General features: G+C 33.8%; 1 long non-coding RNA gene across 1 annotated transcript; it reads right to left on the reverse strand.

Annotated features, from left to right (window-relative positions):
• Positions 1–1,957: 1,957 nt before the first annotated feature.
• Positions 1,958–2,861, reverse strand: LOC128206130 (uncharacterized). The gene is made up of 2 exons (XR_008256397.1): positions 2,723–2,861; positions 1,958–2,478 (listed from the first exon to the last, which is right to left on the reverse strand). It is a non-coding gene; the product is annotated as an uncharacterized LOC128206130 (long non-coding RNA).
• Between the last annotated feature and the right edge of the window lie 21,287 nt (positions 2,862–24,148).

The following is a 24,148-nucleotide window of genomic DNA, read 5'->3' on the forward strand; positions in this document are numbered from 1 at the left end:
TATTACAGTGCAAAGAATGCACGTTCAGAACAATTGTGCGTGTGTTTAATATATTGGAGAGTGACCAACATGAAGATAAATTTGAAATCTGGATTGTAGTTGAAACATTTGCGGTTTTCTGTGATTTAAGAATGTGTTTGCAAAAGACGTGTCAATTCATTTTTGTGTCGCCTGAAAAGACGACATATAGGGGTTACTTTTGTCGGCGGCGGCGGCGGCGGCGGCGGCGTCCGCGTCCCATTTTCGCTTGTCCGGGGTATATCTCCTAAACTATTAGTGGTATCAACTTGAAACTTCATATGTACATAGATCTAATTGAGGGAAAATGCAGTGCACAAGAACTGTTACTCTTGCTTCCATATTTTTAGAGTTATTGCCCTTTGTTATTTTTCATGCATAAAGTTTTGTCCGGGGCATATCTTAAAGAATATAAGAGATATCAACTTGAAACTTCATAGCTAGATAGATCTCATTGAGGGCAAGTGCAGTGCACAATAACAGTAACTCTTGCTTTCTTAGTTTTAAAGTTATTGCCCTTTGTTAATTTTCATGCATAAAGTTTTGTCTGTGGCATATCTTGAAGAATATAAGAGGTATCAACTTGAAACTTCATAGCTTGATATATCTCATTGAGGGCAAGTGCAGTGCACAATAACAGTAACTCTTGCTTTCTTAGTTTTAAAGTTATTACCCTTTGTTAATTTTCATGCTTAAAGTTTTGTCCGTGGCATATCTTGAAGAATATAAGAGGTATCAACTTGAAACTTCATAGCTAGATAGAGCTCATTGAGGGCAAGTGCAGTGCACAAGAACCGTTACTCTTGCTGCCATATTTTTAGAGTTATTGCCCTTTGTTAATTTTCTTGCTTAAGTTTTGTCCGTGGCATATTTCGTAAAATATAGGAGGTTTCAACCTGAAACTTATTCCGTAGGTATATCTGATTGAGGGTTCAAATGCCACCTACACTTGAAAGTTAAATGGCAACATCATTGTCTATAAATGAATAAAATGCCAATCTAACAGCTATAATGTCGACAGTAAATAATTCGTCAGGCGACACATCCGACTCGCGGAGTTCTAGTTATAATATGAATTAAGTTTAGCTTTATGTTACCGGAACAAACAAAATTGCTTAAACTGAGTTTGCTTAAAGTTGGATTATCAGGTTGATAATTTACGAAACAGATAAAATGTTGTGAACTGTGTTTTTTTTTATTCCTCAGTAAAATTTATGTTCAGAAATGACGACTTTGGAAAATTATTTCAACCCAATCAGGATACCGTTAACAAAGTAGTTAATGTGATACGAATAGTGTGTTATATATAATTGTTGACACCAGAAAGGAAAACAAGCGGGATTTTAAGCGCCCGGAGTTTTCATCAACTAATATATCTAATGATTTAATATTTCGGACTATCCAACTCGTTCAACTCGTTGTTCAGGACAATCCAGGTTGACTTTGCGCCACTAAAACAATATGACTTAAGCAAGCTCGTACAAGACGGTCTGTCAAAGCAGAGAGAAGATAAACTATATAGTTTATGTTATTGCACACAATGGCAGATTCAGAGATGCAGCAACGAGTTTTGTCCTAATGTTTTTGAAAGCCAGCTGAGTTTGGAACGAAACCATGTAAAATTTCATTGCTAAGGTAAGTGCGAAAATATAACCCAAATTAAATTTACGACATCATTGCTTCGACCCGACAGTAATAACGATGCATCAGTGCGCATGACAATGGCGATAATACGTTTCATGATTATCAATATCAGTATGATATTATAATAAAGAACTGAGTCACACAGTTCAGAGATTATATACGGTATCCGGGGCAGTTAGCGCCATTGGTAGAGCGTCCGACTTGCAAGCAGTGGTCCCGTGTTCGTTTGCCGGACTGGCACCACATATTAGAATATAGAACCCCCCCCCCAAAAAAAAAAAAAAACAAGCAAATCTCAATTCAATTCATGTATTGCTCATTCATTCACAACATATACATTACAGTGATTTAATCTTCACGAATAATTTGGATCGTACTGACTATTTGGACCGCTGTCATAAGTTTTATTGTAAATTATATGAATGTGTACCATGTTCTTAGGAAAATGCGAATATGTAAGCAAAAGTTAAAACACATAGAGAACAAAGTACATTTCAACAGAGAGAACCTCCTGACGCTCAACAAATTAAAGCAGCGGTCTTGATAAAATAGAGACATTTCATTCATTAAACCATGTTAGTAACACCTATGCTTAGAATAATGTAATCGCGCTTGATCGTAGCATTGTTGTTGGGGTCGTCATTGTTTAGATAACTTCCCGTTCTCATCCCAGATTTGGTATTGTCGACATCAGTCGCTGTCGCATCGGTGTTAGTCGGAATCCACATGCACTGTGCTGTGTATGACAGTATAAGGACTGCCAAAAGTAAGGTCAATCTCTGCGAAGACATCGTGTAATTTCCGTGCTTAATAATGCTGCAATAGTATTGCCCTGGTCAAACATATAACTGTAACAAATACTGTTGGGCTTAACCCATAAAAGAAGGATATAATTCATTACTTTTAAAATGAAAATAGCATGTTTGTCATTCAGCATTTAAGTATAATTCATACACAAATCTAGTTGTATACCGTAATTGCCATAGGTAGAATCACTCTAAAGTATACATTGTTTTAATAAAAGGAATACCTCGCACAATAGATCAGGAAAACTACTTACACAAATATATCCTCCTTAAAACACTGTATATGTGGTTCAAATATAACTAAACACTGCAAGTGATATAAAGGATTGAATAAAATATGAAGATGTTTTTTTGCTTCACCGTATGGTGTTGCTATAGATGTTTCAAACCGAGGGATGTCCATTATAATCTACAAGATAAATTTTCGCTTGTGAGGACGTTTATTTATGTTCATTAATATGTGCTCATCCGTTAGGTCTTGTGATAATATATGCTCATCTTCAATCGAGTATACGTTAGGTCTTGTGATAATATGTGCTCATCTTCAATCGAGTATACGTTAGGTCTTGTATATGTGCTCATCTTCAATCGAGTATACGTTAGGTCTTGTGATAATATGTGCTCATCTTCAATCGAGTATACGTTAGGTCTTGTGATTATATGTGCTCATCTTCAATTGAGTATCCGTTAGGTCTTGTGATAATATGTGCTCATCTTCAATCGAGTATACGTTAGGTATTGTGATAATATGTGCTCATCTTCAATTGAGTATCCGTTAGGTCTTGTGATAATATGTTCTCATTTTCAATTGAGTGTCCGGGACAGTTAGGCATTGTGATGGTATATGTGCATCCTTCGATGAATGTCAATTGTGATGTAATGTGTCTAACTTCTGTAGCGTGTTTGTTAGAAATTGCTATGTTATATACATATTACGTTGAGTTTCAATTAGGCTTTGTAAAAGTATGGGTCCGTATTCCATTGAGTGTCTGCATTGTTGCATTGTCAAAATAGGTGCCTGTCATTTATTAGGTGTCAGTGAAGCATTGCAATATTATGTGTCTGGCTTTAATTGAGTGTCTGTTAGGCATTGTCATGTTATGTGTCTGGCTTTCTCTAAGAGTCAATTAGGCATCACAATATTATGTGTCTCTCTTCCGATGAATGTCTGTTTGACATCGTTATGTTAATTGTCTGGCTTTAATTGAGTGTCTGTTAGGCATTATGATGTCATTTGTCCGTCTTTCATTAAGTGACAGTTAGCCATTGTACTGTTATGTATCCGTCTGTAATGAAATGTATGTTAGGTATTGTCATGGTAAGTGTCAATATTACATTGATTTTCAGGTACTGTAATGTAAAACGTCTGTCTTTCAATGAGTGCTAGGTAGGCAAGGCAATGCAAAGTGAAGTGTCCGTATTACATCAATTTTCAGTGAGGTATTGTAATGTTAAAGGTCTGTCTTTCATTGAGTGTTAGGTACGCAAGGCAATGTACAGTGAAGTGTTCGTAATACATTTATTGTCAGTTTGTCATTTGATTGTTATATGTCTGTCTTCCATTAAGTGTTTGTTGGGCTTATTTATCCTTATTTAATGGAAAGTATGTTTGATATTTTGTTATGTTACGTGTCCGTCCTTCATTGATTGCCTGTTAGGCGTTCTTGTGGTGTGTGTCCGTCTTACATTGAGAGTGAGTTAGGCATTTCAATGTTGTCAGTGTGTCAGTATTTCATTGCATGTCTGTAAAGTATTGTTATAGGAAATTAAGAATTTTAATTTAATGTGTTTGTCTTACATTGAGTATATGTTAGGCCATGCGACGTTACGTGTCCTTGTCCGTATAGCATTGATTTCCAGTTTGATCGTATGTGTCCGTCTTTAATTGGATGTCTGTTAGGCCTTGTTTTGTAAGGTGTTATGTGTGTCAGTTAGTCGGTGTGATAATATGCGTCCGTCTTCAGTTGAGTGTATGAAAACCCTTGTTGAAGTGTATGTCTTTCTGTCATTGAGTGTCTTTTAGGCCTTGTGAGGTTATATGTGAGTGTCTGGTAGGCGGTTTACTGATATGAGTATGTCCCTTATTGAGTAACATTATTAAAATTCATTAAAACGAACTCTCAATACAGTGTTTGTATTGTTTTTTACAACTTTTACAAACGATGCACAACTGAAGTTAATATTTCGTATATGTATCACACATTTAAACAACAATAATTTTATAAAGCAATAAGTTTTTATCCCTGTTTTCGTAATGTTTTTGGATTATTTTGGAAATGTTTATAAACAATCTCATTCCTTCTTGTTTCTTCTTTCGTACTGCATACGGCAGGCAACTTTTAGTTTCCCTTCGAATGATTTGCTTGTTATCCTGGTACAACCCTTAATAAAAATTATATAGACATATATCGAATGAGAGTAGGTCTGTTCTGATTTTACAAGAAAAGGCAACAAAAGGCTTTTTCTCATTTCCGATGAGCATGTTTTTTGTTCATGTTTTTAAGTATTTCCGGCACATTTCTATATGCTATACGTAATAGAACATCTTCTTCTCAAAAATTCGATAACGGTACAAAATAAATGCTCAGTGATGTAAGCAAGGTTGTAGAAAGACATTTTCACATACACTACATTAGGTTCAATCGGACATCCCCAAATGATCCCTCTGATGAACTATTCCTCATAGACCCATGCTTCTCCAATGCAGATGGACTCATCTATCTCTCTGAGTCTGTCGATTTACATAGTAACTTACCTCCTAATTCATGCGCATCGCATCGGCATGTTAAACTGAATCCTTTCATCCCTTTGTGTACGGGTAATTATTTATCTCTCGTTGACTTTCATCAGACCTTTGTTATATTTTTCATTATGTGTTAGGCGACATTCTCTTATTAGACAAACTATATCCAAAATCAACGTAATTGAAAGTCAAAACGTGACAGTGCATGAGCTTTAATATTGCTTCTTAATTGTGTCTGAAATATTTACGTATTGTCATGCATGTTCGTATGTTGGCTATGTAGCTAAAAGGTTACTAAGATACAAACTATTTCAGCCATCATACGTTCCACATCGTTAGATACGACAACACTGTGGTAACTGGCCTTAGGCACAGGCAGGTAGTAAACGTCTTGCTATGGTATTATGTGTGATATATAGACATATTCAATATCATTATCATCATCATCATCATCATCATCCTTAGACATACCTTGCATGCATCCATGCATTCAATTTGCCAATTATTGTACTGTCCAATAAAAATATTTGGATTTTGATATTCAAAATAAAATAAATCTTAGATGTGCTTGAGTGGGCCCCTTGTCAGATTATGTCAGCTCAGATGACAGTAATACTCACCGGTGGTTTTGCCATAAATTAATGAAAAGGAGAGAACATAATTCCATATGTAATGAGACGTTCAGTTAGGTACACCATTTATTGTTCAATGACAATCTAAGCATTATTTTAACTTTTGTGCTTGAATAATGCTACAACAACCCTCATTGCTTTAATATCAATACCAATATCTCTAGACATCAAATCAATATAGCATGCATATATAATTATACGCAATGCAGTAAACGTGCTGCAATCGTTTATTTCCAAGTCCAATTCTTCTTGTATTATGTCATACATAAACTATATGCAAAATAGCCTTCTTTTTGGAAATGTTCCAACGCCGACGACATTAAGATCAGATTCATGATTTGTCAACGAGAATACAATACTATTATGACGAGGCACCAAGCTTTTCATTCATGGCGTCAACAAATAACTTAAGCGTCCGTCAAAATCAGTGAGTATGGTTAACATACCCCAATGGCAGGATTGTGTTTTCTAAGCGGAACTGTCTAACAGACCGTTTCATTTCTTCATTTTCGTCATGTTTTTAAAAGGAAGTGGATCTTGAAACATCCATATGCCCATTTTTAACAAAGCTGTTCAACTTTCGTTAGATTTAAACCTTAAATTATTTCATTATATTGCTTGCAACCTATTACCACTAAGCGAGCATTGCATAACTCATTCCTACGTGACGCGAATTACTAGCCCCAATATCTCGAATAAGTTTCTTATAACACGATCAATCTAACCACACAATTTCTGTTTTTGTACATTTTGTGATTTAAGTAACTGATTTTGGTTAATGAAATAAGACACTTAAGCCTGTTACGCAAAATGTTTTTCGCCAAATTTGGCCATGGAGTCTTATGTTGCGTTAACTATTTACATGATAACATCTATGTCAAATAAAATGAAAACTCCAAATACTCTCACAATCATGTTAGTGCTGTTTGTATAAGGATATATATTTAACTGTGTGACTTTGTTTCCTGACCCCTATCATTATAAAATGTGTTTTAACGCTAAAATTGGTTAAAGATGCATATTTTTTTCTCCCAGATAAGCAGTACCACAATTAATCCAATTGTTTAAATTTACCGAAAGGGATGAATAAATCTCAAATACAATGTTTCTTATAAAGGATTCCGTATTTTATTTAAAATAAATGCGCACGAAACACGGTATTTCTACCTTATGAGACGATCGTTGATCTCGGTACATCTTTTAGGACCTACAAGCCATTTAATATTTGTGCGGTTTCAGCTGTTTAATACACGGCCACAATCTTGTTATTAGTAATTGATATTTTCCATTAATGCATTTTATAGTAAGCTGTTAAAGGTTTATTACTAGTGAGCAACACTCAAAGGCCCACAGTTGGAGATGGAGTGAGCGACACTCAAAGGCCCCCAATAGGATATGCAGTGGACAACACTGTAAGGCTCCCAGTAGGATATGGAGTGGACAACACTGTAAGACCCCCAGTAGGATATGGAGTGGACATCAGTGTAAGGCCCCCAGTAGGATATGGAGTGGATAACACTGTAAGGCCCCCAGTAGGAGACGGAGTGAGCGACACTCAAAGACTCTCAGTAGGAGATGGAGTGAGCGACACGTAAAGGCCCCCAGTAGGATATGGATTGATCGACACTCAAAGGACCCCAGTAGGACAAGGAGTGATCGACACTCAAAAGACCCCCAATAGAATATGGAGTGATCGACACTCAAAAGACCCCCAGTAGGATATGGAATAATCGACACTCAAAAGACCCCCAGTAGGACATGGAATGATCGACACTAAAAAAAGAAACCAGTAGGACATGGAGTGATCGACACTCAAAAGACCCCCAGTAGGATATGGAATGATCGACACTCAAAAGACCCCCAGTAGGAGATTGAGTGATCGACACTCAAAAGACCCCCAGTAGGATATGGAGTGATCGACATTCAAAAGATCCCTAGTAGGACATGGAGTGATCGACACTCAAAAGACCCCCAGTAGGAGATGGAGTGATCGACACTCAAAAACCCCCAGTAGGACATGGAGTGATCGACACTCAAAAGACCCCCAGTAGGAGATGGAGTGATCGACACTCAAAAGACCCCCAGTAGGAGATGGAGTGAGCGACACTCAAAAGAGCCCCAGTAGGATATGGAGGGATTGAAATTCCAAGGCCCTCAGTAGGAGATGGAGTGAGCGATACTAAAAAAACCCTAGTAGGAGATGGTGTGAGCGACACTCCAAGGCACCCAGCAGGAGGTCGAGTGAGCGACACTCAAAAGCCCCCATTAGGAGATCATGCTAGCGATTTTCAAAACCACCAGTAAGAGATTGAGCGAGCGGCAATCGTGCATCTTACCTCTAGACGTTTTAAATGAAAAAATATCAGCATAATTTTGCGAAATTTTCCTAAATGGAATTTAAAAATGAAATTGGCCAACTGTAAAATCCTGTCAAAACAAAAATATTGTTCTATGAATAACAAATCAAAAACAAGAAATCATAGTAATTATATTTTATTGATCGATTATATATTGTTAAAATATGTTGAAGGTTAAAGGTTCATCACACTTAACATAGTATGTATAAGAAGCCGTTGTATAAACGTACAGCGACAGTGTGCATAATGCTGTACCATTATCAGTTTAGTTGATATACATGGGTATATTTCTAACACTTTTAAACTATGACTTTTTGCAAAGATGCCATTCTTCATAGCTTGATATAACACCGAAAAAACATTAATAACCATTCGGTCAAGTATTTATCAACTCTAAATTTAACAATATAACTGAAGAGTCTTTAGGAACATTAAAGGGTTAATCTATTTTTTTCTGCGATCAATACTAATATTTATATTCAATATAAACATTCATTGATATTTAAAATGAGCAGTTACTTCTGCAATTAAGGAATTGTTCGTAACGAAAGGTAAAGGACTGCATACGATTGAATAAGAAGAATCTTTTTAACGTCGTATATCATTGGTTAAATGAGGTCACACTAATCCAATCGAAGCGCAATATTAAAATAAACAATGACGTCATAACTGACGTCAGTAAACAAGCTCAATATTACTACAAACATAATTGCTGATATAATTGATATAAGAAATAGATTGTAAATGCTTAATGAACTATTTGTAGCCAAGTAACTCTGGCACTACATCTGCAAACCCATCTCATTGAGAATACAGAATGTATTCTTGTATGATTGTTATAAAATTACCTAACAAAAACAGTTAAAAACACTGTTTCAAAATGTTGAATATTGAAAAAAAGATCAATAAATTTGATAAACATCATGTTAACAGATTAAAGTTTCAAACAAATAAAAGTTCAATTCGTTATTATTTCCCACAGCCTTCATAAATTCAGTTATCTACAAACAGAGTTCTGTTTAAGACATCGTGCAGTAAAATATGCATGTACATATATATTCTTCATATCTTAAGATCATCTCGAGTAACCCATTTGTCTTGACTTCCAACAAAAAAAGTTTCTTCCGTAACATGTGGTAGGAAACAAAATTATATGAAAAGGTTAATGTTTTTGAAGTATTTAAAGGCCCAGCATGTTTAAGTAGTTTAAACTTATCTAAGTGTATGTTCATCCAAATTATTTCCCTGTTAAAACCGTTTTTACATTGTTAAAACCCCAGTATGATAAAAAAATATATATTGCAAAAACACACATGCAACACAACCGAAAGGTTATTATAAATTAAGCATGCAAAAAGACACAGCCAAATTTGCTTGTCACGTGACTTTCTTAAAGACACAATATATTTTATCAAATCGCATCTACATACAAGTCACTTTTCTTAACCCTCTTAATATTTTTTTAACCCAGAGGATGATATTCCTATTTTTTATCGCAATTACATTAAATATTAAACGTGCCGAAAGCATATGTTTAATCTAGCGCCCATATGAATAGAGAATGAACATTCGAGTCAGTGATACTGTTGGACATTTCCATACATTCCCATTCATTTCTGTTTTACAAAGCATCTTGTGGAGATCGGGGTTTTCTCAGACATTATCTGCTATCATAGTTTTATACGCACTTTTTAACATTCTGGGCCTTTATTGTATGTAACTGATTTCCTATCAAAAAAGAATCGGATCAAATGTCACAACAGGCAGCTGTTCTTATAAAGCACTATATTTGTACATGCATATTAGATTTAAACGTTGTAAGTAATTATTCTTATGTAGACTGCACATGCAAAAAAGTAAAATTTACAATGATACAATTATATTGTATACCCAAAATTCTTATTATGTTCAAATGCTAATTAAATAAATAACCCGGATTAAGGCAAAACTCATCTTTACAGTATCTGTATCTTTACTCGGGAACGCTCTTGGATATTTCAATGTTACTTAATAAAGTCAATTGGTCAATAAAGTCAAGTGGGTTAGCTTTTTTCGAATATAGCTAAGCATCGCCTAAGCTACATATATCTCACATCATCCAGTTAATATTTTAATGTGCTCGTATATTGTTATGATTATTGAACATTTCGCTGCACATTTAATCAATAACACTGTCGTAATGTTGTATTAGCATATTGGATAGAACGCCTTTCAACTCCTTCAGTCGACGTTTTTGTCATTTCATATTCCTGGTTATGTGAAGTATCACCAGATACATCGGCAATATCCTCATACACATTATTTGTATCTACAAAAGAACCCGATATGTTACTCAACGACTCGATAATATTTTTTTTATCAGAACCATTATATTCGATTGTATTGTGTTTTTTAGCACTAATGTAACGTTTGGTTAACCATTCGATTTGAATAAACTTACCCAAAAGCTCTATACTTCTGATATAGAGGCATCTAAATCAGATCGTGTTATAATTGATTCACATCGTGTTAATTGAAACAGTAAGTTTCACTACAATATTTTTTTTAATATTCATGCTTTACGTCCAATGAATTCAAAGGAACAAATACCTATATTACCTGTTTTCGAACGCCCACTTTTAATCGTAGACCGTGCTTTACCGATAACTTTTATCGCAGTGTGTCTGTCAAATAATAGTATTTTTTACATAAGAACAGTTTCAATAATAACAAATTAATGTGAATTTCAAATTGAATTCGAGAACAACAAAAATATATTTTTATATTGAAACTGAATAAAAAGTTAACCACCTTTTCATTATAACCAAAATCACTAGCGTAGCTGATATTCCTACGATAACACCAACCACAACCATTCCAGCGATACGTCCAGAGTTTTCTGAAACTGTCATAAAATAATATACAAGTTTGAAAAGATAACGTAAACAAAAACAATATAATAATATAAAAGAAAGTATAAGTAAGTATACATACATTACTTTATATCAACGATTGAATAAACTTGTATAGCCTGTGACCATCTATATTCTATACACATTTATCAAGATTAAAGTGGTGATAATTTACCTATGTCACATTTGGCCCCTGTGTATCCCTCAGCGCAACCTTTCAGACATTCTCCAACTTCGTTACATTTCGAGCCAATACACGAAGAACTGCAGGACAAATTGCAATTCGGTCCATATAAGACTGGGTGTACACAATCAATACAATCACCATTCATTCTGTCACAAGTCTTGCAGAGAAGATTACACGTTTCTGGGCAATGAGTACCCCAAAAACCATCTGTACAGCCTTTACTGCAACTACCATTGTTTGGATCACACGCATTATCCTTACACGATGATAGGCATTTCATACACGTTCCATTTCCATTTGGAAAATATCCTTCTGTGCAACGCGAACAAGATCCATTTGCTTGCGCACATTTGAAACACTTGTCGTCGGTATCCGTACATTTAAATGAACAAAACGCTCCGTAGAATTGATCTTCACAGCCATCTTGACACCTGTTTCCTGACGAACAAAGTCCGTCTTTACAAGAATTTGGACATTCGCAGCAACTATTCTTATAAGAATAATATCTCGCATTGATGCATTCATTACATCCCTGATCATTGCAATAGTTTTGTGCGTGACATTTGCATTGTTTATCATGATGCATGTAATTGCTTATACACGACAAACAAATGTCACTTCCCGATGCACAATTGCAGTTCGGTGGACATTTGCAGTTTGTCCCACTAAACTCATTGAAACACGAAGTACATATTAACGGATTGTGTTGTGCACATGTCTTGCAGTCCGCATGACAATGCGCTGTACAGTTATCGCTAGTGAACCCATCCATACATCCGAAAGAACATTGGCCATCTGGCTTTGAACATGCATTGTTGATACATTTATCAAAGCAACGGAGTTGGCAAGATACCCCATAGAATCCGTCTTTACATAATAGGCAACTTTTGCCATGAAAATGTGAAAGACAATTGCATGACCCATTATCTTTTCCACATGAAGATGTTGTGCAACCTACAGAGCATTCCTGTTCACAATTTACACCGTATGTTCCATTTTCGCACGCATCACAATGTGAACCTGTAAATTGCAACCTACAGGCACATGTCCCATTTCTGTTACAAATTCCATCCCTGCATCCAGAAGAACATATAGTGTTGCAATGTTCCCCATAATATCCATTGACACAATCCATACACAGGGAACCATTAAAGCCTTGCAGACATCTACACGTTCCATCGTCATTGCATACACCGGTCTGACATCCTACGGAACAAGGTGATTGACAGTAGGAAGTACTTTCGTAGAATCCATCTTTACATGAATCGCAATAAGTATCAGTCGAACATCGGCAGTTCCGGTGGAGGCAGTCGTTTGTACAATTAGTACCATATTTTCCTTGAATACATGTTTCGCATTTATCGCCTTCAAAATTTGCCTTACACGGACTACAACTTCCATTAGTTAAACAGGTATCACTATAACAACCGACTGAACAACTCTTAATACAGTGACTGCTTATGTCATAAAATGTGTTCTTGCACGTGTAACATAGTATCCCATGATCTTGCGTACACGTATTACAATTTCCATAACAAATATTTCTGCATCTGTAGCCCCATATCGTATCAACGCAACCATCTAAACAAATATCATCATCACTTCCTAAATAAGGCTGATATCCACATCGTTTCTCTCCTCCTATACAACAAGCACATGGTGAACCTCTACAGTCCACCTCCGTCCCATTTATAATCACTGTCACTGAATCTGAAACGTTCGAACACATACTAAGTACAACATACCAGTATCTACCTGAGTATACGAACTAAAACACCATATATTGAATACAAAGGGGCAATAATGTTTGATATTATAGATTATATAGATATTAAAGTACCTCCTCCCATATAAGCAACAATTCAATCAGTCTGCCAGTAGCTTTATGTTGTTGAAATTTAGAGAAGTGGAAGCTACAGTTTTTAACGACCTGTCTTTGAAATATCTTACGCTTGCTTAGATAATAAAACTGTTAAGGTCGGGATTTTTTCGACCTCCGTTAATCTTTAAACGAAGGCATCGACGAGCGAGCATATATATATATGTTATGCACTGCCGATTGACATAATTGTCTTTGTAAAATTGTCAACATATGACGTGAGTTGACATTTTGGACTTATGTACTTTTTCAAATGTTATTTATGTATAGTTCTTCACAGAAATGGATCGTTTTCAGATTTGGAATTTTATCATGATTACGGTTTGAAGTTAAAATGATTTTATAAATCAGTACGTGATTATCATAACGATTAATGTATAAACAATTTCAACAGGTAAAGTTTAAATCTTAGAATACAAAAGGTTCGGTTCAATCTAACAAACATTTCACACCACTGATCATATCTGATAACGCCATGTGATGATATGGCATTACTAGGACACAAAAGTTAATGGACAATATACCTTTGGATAGTGAATGGCCGGCCCTATAGTTCCATATGAGCCTCAGATATTATAGATCTCGAATGTTTGACGGAATTATCGATAATTAACACGATAAAATGAGAGCAACATAATAATGTTGGACTTAAATGTTATTTCTTTGAAGCGTATGTTTTGTAAATGATGAGCGTAAAAACAAATTGGTACGCATCATTTTCATATAAAAACTATTTTAGTACAGAGTATACAATAAATAAAGCAAATATTGTCCTTACCTTCAGCGCAAGATCCTAGTGTGATCAGGGTTACCCATAATAGGAAATTCAGATTGTTCATCACTCAAACTTTTCTTCTTTGCCAATGAAATTAATAATAATTGAAATATTATTGAAAAAAATAACAAGCGCAATTTTCCATATTGATGAATCAATTCATAATTTATTTTCACCGTATTCAAAGACAACACAACATAGCTAATAATTCTTTTCCTGAAAACGTTAAATCAAAAATACTCTATCCATATGGTAAATGCAGTCAGATATAAAAGACTGTCTTCAAAAGACATGATTAATTAAGACATGCATGCTGGTTTGTGATCAAATATGATTAGTGTCGTACTAGTACCAATACTCAGATGCTTTAAGATATAATGAACTCCACATTAAACATTTCACAATTAACATATAATGTAATCGTATGACATAAAGGCTTTCATATATATAATGTATATTTTAAGGAATCCCTTAAGTCTTATAATAAGTATGAATCATAGTTAAATAAATGTTGGTAAGCAATACCTTTTAATAAAGATGTAAACATAGTACTTCAGTTCTGCCATAGTTTATTAATCATGATTGATGTATGGTATTGTGAAAACTCATTGAATAATGAAGGACGAAACCAGCAGACAAACGTTAGCTTTGAGCTTGTTTTAAAGCACAATGGTAAATGCCCAACAGACGACATTCGAAGACATTCAACGAGATAGATAGCGCAACAAGGCAAAATCAGTCGGATTAATAGAGTTTTGCTTCAAAGTTGATAAAGACATGTTGCATTTGCAAATGACTATGCATATAAAGCAATCTTAATTATAAATTATTTTAAGTAAACGTTAAACCTGTCCATGATCAAGTTAGTTTATTTTGAGTCTTGATATTGTCACAATAAACGACACTGATCAAAACTTCCGTGATACTTTCATTTAGTAATATGCTAGGTCCATCACGTCGATGTGAAATGAAAAAAAAGAGTTTTATATTCTTACCTGGGTATTAAATAATCCTTTATTTATATTGCCAAATCTAATTTTAGTATAAAATATAGAATTAATGTCAAAGATCAATTCCCACCATTTGTAGACATCGCTTGTCAAAACTTCAACAAATTAGCCACGGCGAATCAACGCTATGTGCTCACACAAACAAAAGGTCCTTTGTTGACTGATCGCACATTTACATCCGCATTATTTAAAATAACATAAAGACAAAAGGATTGAGGTTGAATGTTTACAGCGATGTTCACTGACAACTAAAGGCATAAGATACATTCAAGCTGTCGGAAACTGCCAATCTGAAATTCAACTAATAGTTTATGATATAGTCCATCAGCCGAAAAATGCCTATTTCGAAATTTAATTTATTGTATAAAAAAAAATTATTAAGATTATTATCACCAACACCGACAGTTTTAAAATTTAGCTCATGGTTTAAGTCATCTTACTAACCTTACTAATTGCCTATTTTAAATGTCAACAAATTCTATAAGATACCCCGTCAGCCCAAAACTGCTTTTTTTTTAAATTCAACAAATGGTATGGACTGCCTTATAGGTTACCTCATAAACTTAGTTTGGGTTGTTGTCTATATAAATAAGTATATAAGAACTTAAAAATACCGGGCATTGCTTGATAAAGTGTTGGGTGTATAAAGAGTGTATTCTTGCTATTTAAGTTTTTATTACAATGACATTTGGATTACATCGTATTAAACTTGATCATAGTCACCCGTTGTTGCCCTTATATATAGCACATTTTCCTCTTTATTGAACACTTTTATAGTCTTGCGATTTTGTCCTTCCTTTCGCAGTCGATGTTTGGAATATAATACAGTATATCTTGTTTTATAGTCTCCCGAGTTTTGTCTTCCGAATTCCCCATTCAATATTTGTAGCACAGCATATTCTTGCCTTTTTTGAACACATTTGTTGTCTCCCGTATTTTGACTTCTGACTTTCCCAGTCGATGTTCGAAGCATAACATAGTTTAAAATTTATTGAAAACAAGCGTTTGCGTGATGCCATTTTCTAATGACGTTACGAAAGAGAGAGAGAGTTTTTTTTCGTGTTAAAATGCAGCCTGCCATTGTGTTGTTTTGTGCTATATCTGGTTTGGTGTATGTTAGGCCTTTACCGTGTGTCTCTCAATATAGTATTCGTTGGATTTCTTGGTTTGTCCCTGCTGTATCATTTGTGCTATTGAGCTAATATTGTGTGTCTTTCTTTTTGTTTCATGTGCTTCTGCAGCGAGTGAAAGCTTTGTATATTATATTGTAGCATACATAGCAAAGACACAACTTTTTTTGAACGTTGAAATCTGTATTGGCATTATACCATGTAAATGGTATATGCAGATAGTAACGTCCTCAGAAACGTTTACGTTAAGGCAATGCACGATATTATAGTACGTACACCGTTCGATTGAATACGTTAAAACAAATCAATTAACAATCAGTTAACTGATTACACATTAAATGTCACACTTAGTTCGAACGCATCCATTTTTAAATTGGTATGTGTTTTTTTTAGTTATGTAATAAAATTAAAACTCAAAAATTAAGGCAGCCATGCGAAACAAGAGTTCAAAGTTTTGTATATTTGATTTGCTGCCAATATTTAATGATTTTTTTATCAAAATACGAGTATGTTATTTCATATAACGTTCGTAAACAATTCGTAGTATTTCAAAAAAATGAAATAAAACCTTTATTGAGCATCGGAAGACAATGGTCCGAAGCGTTTGCGAATTTCGTTGCGATGCGATCTTAGAGGTATCACCTAAGGCTTTTAACGGGCAAAGAATTATTAACGACGCTGCCGTCACAAACACGATCAGCAATTAAACGATAATAGTGCATTTTTGTTATATTAATCATGTTATTTGCACAAATAAAAAGTATTAGATTTTTCCTGAATTGTTAAATGTTTGTGTAATTATCTGAACACGTGCCACCAAATGCAATATTTAATACATTAATCCAAGGATTTATGTCAGAAATGTTTACATTGTGCAAAAGGAGTAGGAGGTTTTTCTTTTATTATAAAAAAGTTAAAGTATTATGTTGTAAAACATTTGTTTAAAATAACTACCGGCTGTTTTCAAACGTTACTGTTGAAATCAATAAAGCACGTGTACATGCAAACCAGAGTGTGCAAAACAGAAAGAGAAATGGTTCAAGTTTAAACTTGTTAAACAAAAGGTATGAAACATTGTGATTTTACGCAGTTAAATATTACGCATAAGTAGACAAAATGAACATTAGAACTCTCAGTGATATTCGTAGTGACAAAGTGCAAATATATGTTTATTCACAAGTATGTTCTTCTTTAAAGAAGAGCTACAACAAACATAATAACACAACAAATGAATATAATAGTATAATACAAACTGATATGAATCGAACTTTTGGCGTAACAAAATGGATAAAATATAATAAAAAATACAATCTCCCAATGTTATATTTATTAAAATCAAACAATATGCAAATCATATTAGTCGATAATAATCATATCAAATAATGCAAATGTAGATAAGCGACTAAAACAAGTCTTTGCTCAGTTTAAACTCTACTTTTAAGAAATATTTATTGAAGAGAAATGTTATTATTATATTGCAGATTTAAATAAACATGTATATTCTTAGAGATAAATCGAACAAGTATCAATGACAATAATACAAAATATGACTCATATATGGTGCATATGCGACAAAATCGTCTGTACTGTCTTCATCCATAACTTGCAATCCTTAAGAATGAGCATGCATGTATACTCATTGGATCACCGTTGATTGTTCAGTTATAATTAGTAACAATTTTATCGATAACGTTTAATACATCTTCCAAGTTTCTTTAAGTTACTAAAGAAGTGTTCGATGTTTGCTCCGGGCAACTTATGGAAGAAGAAATAGAGAAAAGAACAAGCTATATATTGCGTCAAACAAATAATAGCGACAGTATTATATATACCAAGCACCATCCCGGCACACAACTTTGACCCAAACATCTACATACTGTCAGATGAGGAGGAACTGCCGCTGAAACCTTGAAACGCAGGCATTTGTTAAAGTATCAGAACAAAATCTATATCAGTGTTGAAGTTCCACATATATCCATAAGTGCTAAAATTGTGGTCAATACAGCATAAGTTTAAGAGGAACACAACAAAGATAACAATCCTTTTCCCGAATACGTTACATGGTAAATGTAGTCAGATATATAGCCCTGTCTTCAAAATACATGTTTAATTAAAGTATGCATCAAATATGAATAGTTTACGTACCAGTACAAGTATGCAGATGATTTAAGATATGATGTACCCCACATTAAACACTTTACAATTGACATTTAATGTAATGGTATAAAATATACGCTTTTATATGTATATTATAGCATATCCCTTAAGTCGTATACTAAGAATGAATCGTAGTTAAATCAATGGTAGTAAGCAATACCTTATGATGTAAATATTGTTCTAAAGTTCTACAGTGAAACCCCATTGAATAATGAAGGACGAATCCAGCAGACAAACGTTATCTTTGAGCTTGTTCTAAAGCACAATGGTAAATTCCCAACAGAGGATATTCAACGAGCAGACAGCGCAACAAGGCAACGCACTCACATCAGTCCGTATTAATTGACTTAAGCTTCAAAACTGATAATGGAAATGTTGCATTTGTAAATATAAATGCATATACGGCAATATTATTTTCTTAAGTTAAACGTACAACCTACAAAACTTCATTCAGCATGTCATAATCAAGGTCCATCACCTTTATGTCTGATGACAAACGAGAGTTTTATATTCTTACCTGTCTTATTGTTTGAACATATTGAACGTATCCCAAATGTCAAAAATGTTCTAACGCTTCCATTTTTAAATATGTATATGTTTAGTTTATTTACGTATAATCATGAAAACTCAGGTTAATTGACTTGTAGCCTTATTACTGTAAAGATAAGTCGCACATTTTTAATAGATGTTAAAGAAGCCATGCGCAACAAGATATTTTTTCATAAGATAGAAACCTGAGTTATATGTATGAAGGTGTATATTTGAAGAACCTGAGTTCATATGCAGGTATGTAAAAGTTATCTTAAGTATGATTCACCGGCGCATTGTCAATATATGGGATATTGGAAGTTAAATAACATATCGAATAATTTATTTTGAATAAAGCAATATATAGTTACTATTTCAGTTGATTTTTTGTGTTATAGTCCATATTCGATAAAAAACATATGGCTTAGGATAGACATCAACATGTTTACATTGTGTGAAAATCGTAGGGGCTTTTTCTTTTATTATACAATGTTCGAGTATAAAGTTGTTAAATATTGGTTTTAAATAACTACCGGCTGTTTTGAAATAGGCGTTACTGTTGACAAATAATGAAGCACATGTACATGCAAATCAGAGTGTACAAAACAGGAAGAAAATTGATTCAAATTTGAACTTGTTTGACAAAAGGTATGAAACATTGTGATTTTATGCAGTATAATAATTCCCATTAGTAAAATCAACATTAGAGAACACTCGTAGTGAAAAAAAAAAACAAAAGTGTGCTTATTCACAGGAATAATTTCCTAAAAAGAAGAGCTACAATATACACAATCAAACAAAATATTAATATGAAAGTATCGTACAAACTAATATGATTCGAACTCTTGATTAAACAGAATAAATAACATACAATAAAGATGAATATAATCTCCAATATACTCGTCCATATAAATAACATAAATGAATGGCTATGCTGATTAACGATTGATGTAAGGCTCTGCTGAATATAGAAGTTTTATGAAACATTTAATCAAGAGAAATGTAATTATGATATTGCAGATATTATTAAACATTGAATTTTGAAGAAGAAGAAGAAGAAGAATTTACAATTTACAAGCATAATTGAAGAGCTAAACAAGTCTTCTTTTGAACACAAATTTGATATGACACTAATGTTTACTTTTCTTTTAAATATCTTTCTTAATGGAAACAAATCACCAAGAAACAAAAACACTTAATTGGTAGTCTGAAACATTTTCTAAATAAGGCTTTTTTCGCTATAATACAAAAAGAATGCCACAACATGTATACTAAAGTATGTGTAAGTCTCCGTTTAACACCAAAACATTTTGAAAATAATTATTAGAATATTACTTAAAACAAGAGTTTATCGAATTTAAATGAGAAGCTTTGAAACCTGTTAACTTTAAACATTTCCTCATCTACTTTACATTGTGGAAGGCCCCTAAACAAATAAATTTTAGGAGTTATGTTAAGGAGTCAGACAAGATACAATCGCTTAGTTTGCTACTTATAAAATGACAGACAAAAATATTAATTATCCTAACTATACTCGTAGTTTGTTAAACACAAATTATAAAAATACGCGTTTTGATTATTTATCAAATCTTTAAACTTAATGTAAAAATTTAAATGGATAAGTTAGTCTCATTTCATCAGGAATGTTATACAATTTCGAAATGATTATTATTGTTTAATGAAAGTACAACTTGTAATTGCTTTCAAACGAAGACATTCTTACGTTTGCAAATCACGATGTTCCATTTAACACGTGTACATGCCAATAAGAATAAACAGGGTAACAAAAAAAAAAACAGGAAAAAAATTGTTTAAACTTCCATCTTGTGTGACAAACGTAGCATATAACTTATTTAAATAGCGGTAATTGGAGTATCGACAAAATTATTCTACTCAAAAAAGGCATTAGTTTATGAAAAACTCTATTTTGTTCAACATAATGATTGTTGTTTTTGGTGAGAAAATAACAGTATTGTTGTCATGGTGAAAAGGTAGTATTTTCGAGAATACATTTACGCATTTTAATGCCTTCAATACTCCTGTAAATATACAAAGATGATAGTTTGACGATTTTTATAGATGTTATTTCATGAGCTGTCATTCAATACGGAATTTATTAAACGAGTTTAATAATAAATTGGATGAACACATTCCGTTTCAACAAATTTAATACAGTTCGTATTTAATGCAAACAAATGTATTTCTATTTTTATAAGTAAACATTAATTCTATTTTGGTGATTTATTAAGGTTAATCCATAAAACGTAGCGCGCCTTTAGGACGTTATGCAAAGAGTAAATGGCGTCAATTTTACAGTTTTACACTTAAGGTTTATATTTATATAATGACAAATTGTTTCGTCATCCATTGCGGTAACCAAAAGTTTAATCGTACATATATGTCAATGCATTTGTGGTATTTCTTTATTGTTCTGTACATTGAATGGACAACAAGTTTACTTATACTATATTCAGGTTTGAGGATGAAATATCTCGAAAAATGTATTCAATGTTTGGAACTTCCATATTGAAATGTTGGCCTATTGGACACACAATGATGTACCTAACTTTCTGAACTCAGTCGGAAACTGACATATAGCATATCTAACATGAATTGTAATATATGTTATGCCATATGCGTGCTTTTGTAAGAGGCACCTGCTGATAATAATCTTGTTGTTATGACCAATTACCGGATGTACTCTGATATATCATTATATCGATACTAAAGCTGGTACAAATACGTACTGACAACGCCATGTTTTTTTAGTATTTGTTTTGATTTGAAACTTATATAACTTCAGATACCGTTTAAAACATTTACCTGCTTCACAATAAGCAAACAATAGCTATGCAAAATGCACTAATGGTGAATTTAATTGGACTTGAACAACCGTCATAAATTCGTTCTGAGATGTATTAGTTGAACATGAGTCTTTAGGGAAGTGTAAACAGTAATACTTAAAATTAATATTTTCTGACAGAACTTAAGATTGTATTATTGATATAAATGCTCTCCAAATGCCTTTAATCATTAAAATGTGAAATTTGTAAAGGAAATATAATCATAAATACAATATTCAATATGAGAAAAGCGTTGAAATACAATTCCACTTGTGTACTATTCTATTAGTCAAAGAAATATTGTGAAATTTATATAGGGTTAATACACCTTTTTGAGGTCGTTGCCATCTGCAAAGGCCCGAAAAATGGTTAACAGCCCGAGTCCCATGAGAAAGGTTTGTGTTTAAAAGAGCTGTTAAATGTCACGAAAATGCAAAAACAGTTAACCTCCATAAACAGGTGCTTGTGTGACGCCATGGTGTCATTGAAAAAGTTTCACATTAAGTTCGATTACGGCCGCAACATAACTCGGCGGTGGCATTTTGGTTCGACGCCATTTTTTGCAGTGTTCATTCGTTTGGAAAGTGTTGATTTTTCGGAAATTGACTGGATAACTGGGATTATTTACACAAAATACCTATTGGGTAACCGAATAACTACCGACACAGTCCTACTTTAACCTTTATTTGTTTTGACAACTAAATTAAGCCTGAAAAGATTGTTAACATGTTCTTGATAAAATGTACAGCATCTTCAGCATCAGAGAACAAAATATTTGAAATTTCATTGTTCATTGCATACGACGTAATGGAATCATGTCCATATCAATCGTTTGTTCTGAATAAAATCGACAGAAATAACTAAAGTTCGGAGGAGTTAAACGTTTTAGACTTAATTAAGTATTTTTAAAGAAAACAAATAGTCAAAACAACTGCAGAAAGTACTATCTATTAAACACACATCAGCTTGCCAGGAAAATACAACTCAGAAGAGATATGTAAGTTAAATGCGGTTTATTCAATTTCTTGATATTTGTATACAGCTATATGTGCTCTAATTTATTTTAGTGCAAAAGTTGACATCGTTGACCCACCTTCGGTCAGAAACCATGTCGCACAGCTGCCATTGTTATGATGCGAGCCCTGAAAGCGCTTATGTAAAACAAAAAGCCGATCATTAACGGCACGTGAATTCACTAAATAATGCACGTTTTCTACCGATAAGGCCTGCGTTTTTGCGTTCTAGCACACCACGATAACGGACCGAAAACACACAGTTTATGCAATAATATTACTTAATTGTAGCGAACATATACTTTCCAGACAGACACTTATAATAAACCTATCATAACCTGCACTATGACGACCGTAAATCCTAGTCCAGTCTCCTGGAAGTTTTCAAGGCCTTCTGTCAAACATGTTTGCGTATTAATATCTCGTGGAGTTTGTTTTAAGTCGCATTTGCTTTCAAAACATAATGGGAGAGCACGATTATTTGCAAAGGACATGTACTATGCGACTGTTCAGGAATCATATATCATATAATCATATAATGCACATTTTACTGCACATAAAGTCACACTTTGATCCCCAAAACTTCCCTAGACAAGATCCATTATGAATACATCTACCTGTATTTCGCCCCGTATTCAACAATTACAAGTTTTATGTGGATAATTTCCCTCGTTTCTTCCGTGCTATTGTCCACCAATCCGGCGACATTTTAAACACCCAGCGGGGCCATGCCAATCATTATCACAAAGTTCAGTGCATTGGCAATAAACTTGATAGTTGGGTAAACGCTCTAAAAAGCATTCCAGTTTGTGTTTATCTTAAACATTCGATACTCTGGTAGAATTTTCGACTTTACGAATAAATGTATCATGTTTAATATGAGTTAGGTTCATAGCTGTTAATTTCATGTATAGCTGATTTTAAGAATAAGGTAAGGAATTGAGTGTTTTAAAGTTCTTTGAGAATTGGATTAATTCCCTTCAATGAAAGTTTAACCTGTGTTCCTGAGTATCGGAAGTTTGCTTTTTAGATGTTATATTTTCTTATGATAAGCGTCGAACCTACCATGAAATGTTCATTGCAAAACGTATTCCGAAGTGCTCAACTCTCCCCTGCCAGGAAAACCGTTTTACGACTGCTTGCTCAAAATTATTTCTGAAGTCATTCTAAGGGGTCCATAAATGTGAATCAACTAAATAATTAACATATGATGGATGGATTATCACATGCACAGTACGTTGATATCGCACGGACGGAAAAGGAAAGAGCTATATATCGCCATCGCCCGACAAAGCCTTAAACGTTATGATGTCGACTTTAACAATAAATGGTTTGGTATAATTGACATAAAAGACTGGTTTTCAGGCGTTTTAGCTCGCAAACGACTATTTTGTTTCAAAGAAGTAATAAAATAAATTTATTCTGAGGACTCTTAGTAGATAGCAATACAAAAATAACTCATGTTTCCTTTATTATTTAAAGTTCCTCTTTAAATCAAAAATCAATGATTGGCGCATAACTACAGGAGAAGAAAC

Source organism: Mya arenaria, chromosome 10 (genome assembly GCF_026914265.1).
Source record: "Mya arenaria isolate MELC-2E11 chromosome 10, ASM2691426v1".
In the NCBI taxonomy this organism is placed as follows: domain Eukaryota; kingdom Metazoa; phylum Mollusca; class Bivalvia; order Myida; family Myidae; genus Mya; species Mya arenaria.